The sequence below is a fragment of the Salvelinus sp. IW2-2015 genome, linkage group LG20 (genome assembly GCF_002910315.2).
Source record: "Salvelinus sp. IW2-2015 linkage group LG20, ASM291031v2, whole genome shotgun sequence".
NCBI lineage: Eukaryota > Metazoa > Chordata > Actinopteri > Salmoniformes > Salmonidae > Salvelinus > Salvelinus sp. IW2-2015.
This window is the reverse complement of record NC_036860.1, coordinates 75,873,700-75,878,273: the sequence shown is the minus strand read 5'-3', so window position 1 is coordinate 75,878,273 and position 4,574 is coordinate 75,873,700.

Genomic DNA, 4,574 nt, shown 5'->3' with positions numbered 1-4,574 from the left:
TCCACACACACACACACACACACACACAACACACACACACACACACACACACACCACACACACACAACACGCACACACACACACACAACACACACACACACACACACACACACAACACCACACAACACACACAACACCACACACACACAACCAACATAACACACACACACAACACCACACAACACACACACCACACGCGCGGCGCGCGCTCATGGACACATGCATCAGCCACTCATCCTAAACTCAGCAGCTTTGCTCCAGGAGGCTCCCCATGTGTCTCACATTCCTCTCTGCTGTAAACGGTCAGTGTTTATCCCGTCTCCTCACATGAGGACATTCTACAGACAGACAGCACCCACTCCGCTCATTAGCTCTGACTTTGATCCTCTTCCTCCCTGTCTGACTGTCCGTTACCTGTCTGACTGCCTCCACTTTAATGGAATAATTGTCTGATGTAGCCTAAGCCGGAACCCAAATTCGGCTGCGCGCGTGAGCCATTGTGCGCCAATCGTGCATAAATGTTATTTTGTTCCCCCACACCAAACGCGATCACGACACGCAGGTTAAATATCAAAAAACTCTGAACCAATTATATTAATTTGGGGACAGGTCGAAAGCATTAAACATGTATGGCAATTTAGCTAGCTAGCTTGCACTTGCTAGGTAATTTGTCCTATTAGCTTGCTTGTTGCTAGCTAATTCCTGGGATTATAAACATTGAGTTTTGTTATTTTACCTGAAATACACAAGGTCCTCTACTCCGAACAATTAATCCACACATAACAACTGACACAGACACACACACAAATCAGTGATACAGTAGGCCTTAATGCTGTGGTGTTAGAAAGAGGTCAAGATGTTATTTCTGTACCCAATTTTATGTGATTTATTAATCCATCACATCTTGGAAACATCCAACAATTTGACTACTGGGAAAAAACAAAACTATAAAATGATTGGTCAAGTGATGAACATCTCAAGTCTCAAGTCCTACTGTACTGTACTCTCAAGTCCTTCCTATTGATTTTATTTATAAATGTCATACCGGTCCAAACCGGAAATCAATAATAATAATAATTTTTTAATGGTCCCGTGTGGCTCAGTTGGTAGAGCATGGCGCTTGCAACGCCAGGGTTGTGGGTTCATTCCCCACGGGAGGACCAGGATGAATATGTATGAACTTTCCAATTTGTAAGTCGCTCTGGATAAGAGCGTCTGCTAAATGACTTAAATGTTAAATGTCTGTAGCGCTTTTCATAGAATCTCAAGGCGCTTCAAGAGCAAAAAAACAAACAAGCAATTTATCATGACAGCTCAACGAATTGAGGCCAAGTGTTTGAAAGCTGCATCCTCCAAAGACAGAGAGGGACAGTTGATGGCTTGAGTGAAGGGAGATAGACAGAGGATGGTAGATGATGGTTATGGAGTCTGCTGATGATCTTGTAGAGGGCAAGGAATTGGCAGCCAGATGAAACAAAAAAAATAGTGCTGTCATCACTAAGCAGATGCATATGTAACATGGGAAACATACTGACTGACTCACCCACCCAAGAGTTCTGGTCCTGGAGTAGACTTTACCCAGGAGCACTATGCTGTCTGAACGCAAGGCTACAAATCAAGCCTCCTGGCTGTTTAGACCTGTTCCATTTCATCTGGGTTGAATCCACACACCCAGAGAAAAGCTCTCAGCCTTGAGCCTTCTGCCCTGGCTCGATGTGCTTGGCAGGAAGGCAGAAATCACACGATACCAAAATCTCTCACACACCGCATGAWWTATGTGAGCTGCATCCTTTTCTCGCATTCTTTCTCTTGCTTTAGGACAGCTTTGTAAAATGGATTTATTTTGTCTTGTAATCTTGACTACCTTTCTTTACCAGAAGAATCATGTGCCAGAAATAAAGTTCTGTAATACCAATGTATGGGAAAAGGAGAGTAACACAGGCTTCCAGCTCAAGTAAACCAATGTTGTTTGAAGTTTGAGTGGCAATAAATCATCTTTGTCAAATTGAAATATATTCTTTCAGTGCTTCAACCACAGTAGAGTGACATTTGACTGATGTTTCAATTCAAGGGATCTATTCAGAAGTTCACCCCATATTCCCCTGAGTTCTTTAGGAAAGATTACTCAAAAACATAATGATTTCCAAGGATAAGGTTAACAGCTTTGTGTGAGTGTGTTGGTTTGCTCCTGAACGGGTGGCAGGTAGCCTACCGGTTAAGAGCATTGGGCAAGTAACCGAAAAGTTGTTTGACTAGGTGAAAAAAGTTGAGTYGACTAGGTGAAAAATCTGTCAATGTGTCCATGAGCAAGGCACTTAACCCTAATTGCTCCTGTAAGTCACTCTGGAGAAGAGCATCTGATAAATGACTAGTGTGTGCGCATGCATGTTTTTGAGTGCACTTCAACATTTGTTTGTATGCGTTTGTGTGTACGCATACATGTGTCTGTTTAGKGCGAGTGTACTACTATGKGTGTGAGGCAACTCCCTCTGATTAGAGGGTGGCATTCTGCCTGCAGAGTTTCCCTTAGATCAATTCACCCTGTAATTTTCATCCACAACACGTGCTCTCAATGAGGAGAGAGGGTGCGTGACCTCCTACCTACACATGACCACAGGAGGTGGAGTTCCCCATTCACACACCCCTACAGTTTAGGCCTCACTGACCCCCTGCAGTACTCTACATTCTAGTAAACAGGAGCTTCTAAAGCTCCAGCCTCCTGCTCTTTTGTACTGGAGCTAAAAYTGTATGTCCATTGTCCTCCATATGATACAGTATGTACTATGTATACGGAAGTCGTCAGTGGAGATGAACTGATGACATTTATACAGGGTTAAAGCCGTCTTGTGTGGATTTAGGCTTCCTTCCCTAAATCTCTCTGAGCTGGAGAAGACACATAAAAGGGCCTAAAAAGACACTAATGTTGACCCAGGCAGCATGTCTTTGAGGATTTTTTTGTCAACCTTGTCTCTTTCCCTTGCTCCCCCTGTCTCTCATACTCTCTCACTTTCTCTCCCAGTCATTTGGTTTCAGTCTCTCCTTCCCCTACTCTCTCTCTCTCCTCTCTTGCACACTTACACTGCACTCACCCACATCCAAGTCCTTCTAAAGACGTCAAAGAGTCCAGAACCATCCAGAAAGACAGAGGCACTGAAGCAGGCACCACCGCAAAACAAACAGCCTGGGGGCTCCTTGGCCAGGCCATGGCCTCTCTCTGAGGGATGGGAAACCTAGTGCCTCAGAAGGGAAAACAAAGGAAAATTCCCCACGCAGACAAAAACACTGGATTCCGTTGTTCTGAAAGTTTGAGGTTCAGGACCATTAAGTTTAAGGAGAGCTACAACAATACTGGAGGTGGATTAGAGGCTGTACTTYAGAGCAGAACAATGGATGGCAAGCAGTGCTGTGGTCCTGCTGTCTGCAGTTTGCAATCAGATGGATCTGATGAAACGCATGGGTCTGAATCCAGGGTTCTAATCTTCTCATAGGGAGGGAATGGGGAACCACACAGTCAGAGTGGGGTTCAGTCTGCAGTGTTGGAGGCCAAGACAGACTCCATGCAAAACAGGTACTGTACGTCTGAACTATGAGGGAGAGAAGTTATGTGACGAAGACAGCTCTCCATGTGCTTTAGATGATAATAATCTAGAGCAACACCATTCCAATGACCTTGATATACAGCTTCAGCCTAGCTTCAATTAGCATTAACCTCTCATCTAACACCAAGCCTTGCCACTATAATTCATGGCAAGCTTATCTTTATAGGAAAGTAAGATCACCTGACAGATGGGACTCGCACAGGGCACAATATATGACTACTGTAACACCATGGGGAATACCATTTAACCGACAGGGGCATTTATCCCCATAGGGATCTACCTGTAGGCCAACTTCAAATGGCCAACATAGATAGGGTCCCACAAGGGCCTCAATCAGCCCACAGGACATGTATCTAACCCCACAGACGAGGTCAATTTCCACTGTTGTGGTGGGAGTTTTCACCCTGAGGCAAAACATCACCACCATAGGGACTAATCCTCAGACTCAACTCCACAGGGCCCCACACTAAGCCATTCATTGACACCATAGAGACCACATAGACCCCACAGAACCAGGCCTGTTCACCACTTTGTGATAGCAGGACTTTTTACAGGTGTTGTTTTATTCATTATCCTTGTATCCTTCCAAGTAGAAACATAGTACTTTTTATTTTTTGTAAGGCTCAGAAACTGTAGCATTGCCTTTAAATTGTTTAACTTGGGTCAAACGTTTCGGGTAGACTTCCACAAGCTTCCCACAATAAGTTGGGTGAATTCTGGCCCATTCCTCCTGACAGAGCTGGTGTAACTGAGTCAGGTTTGTAGGCCTCCTTGCTCGCACACGCTTTTTCAGTTCTGCCACACATTTTCTCTAGGATTGAGGTCAGGGCTTTGTGATGGCCACTCCAATACCTTGACTTTGTTGTCCTTAACCACAACTCTTACACTGGCACAACACTCAGGCTCAGACTTGTTCAGTAACCTGAGGGCAACCATTAGGAAGGAAATACACACACGCACACACACACAACAAAC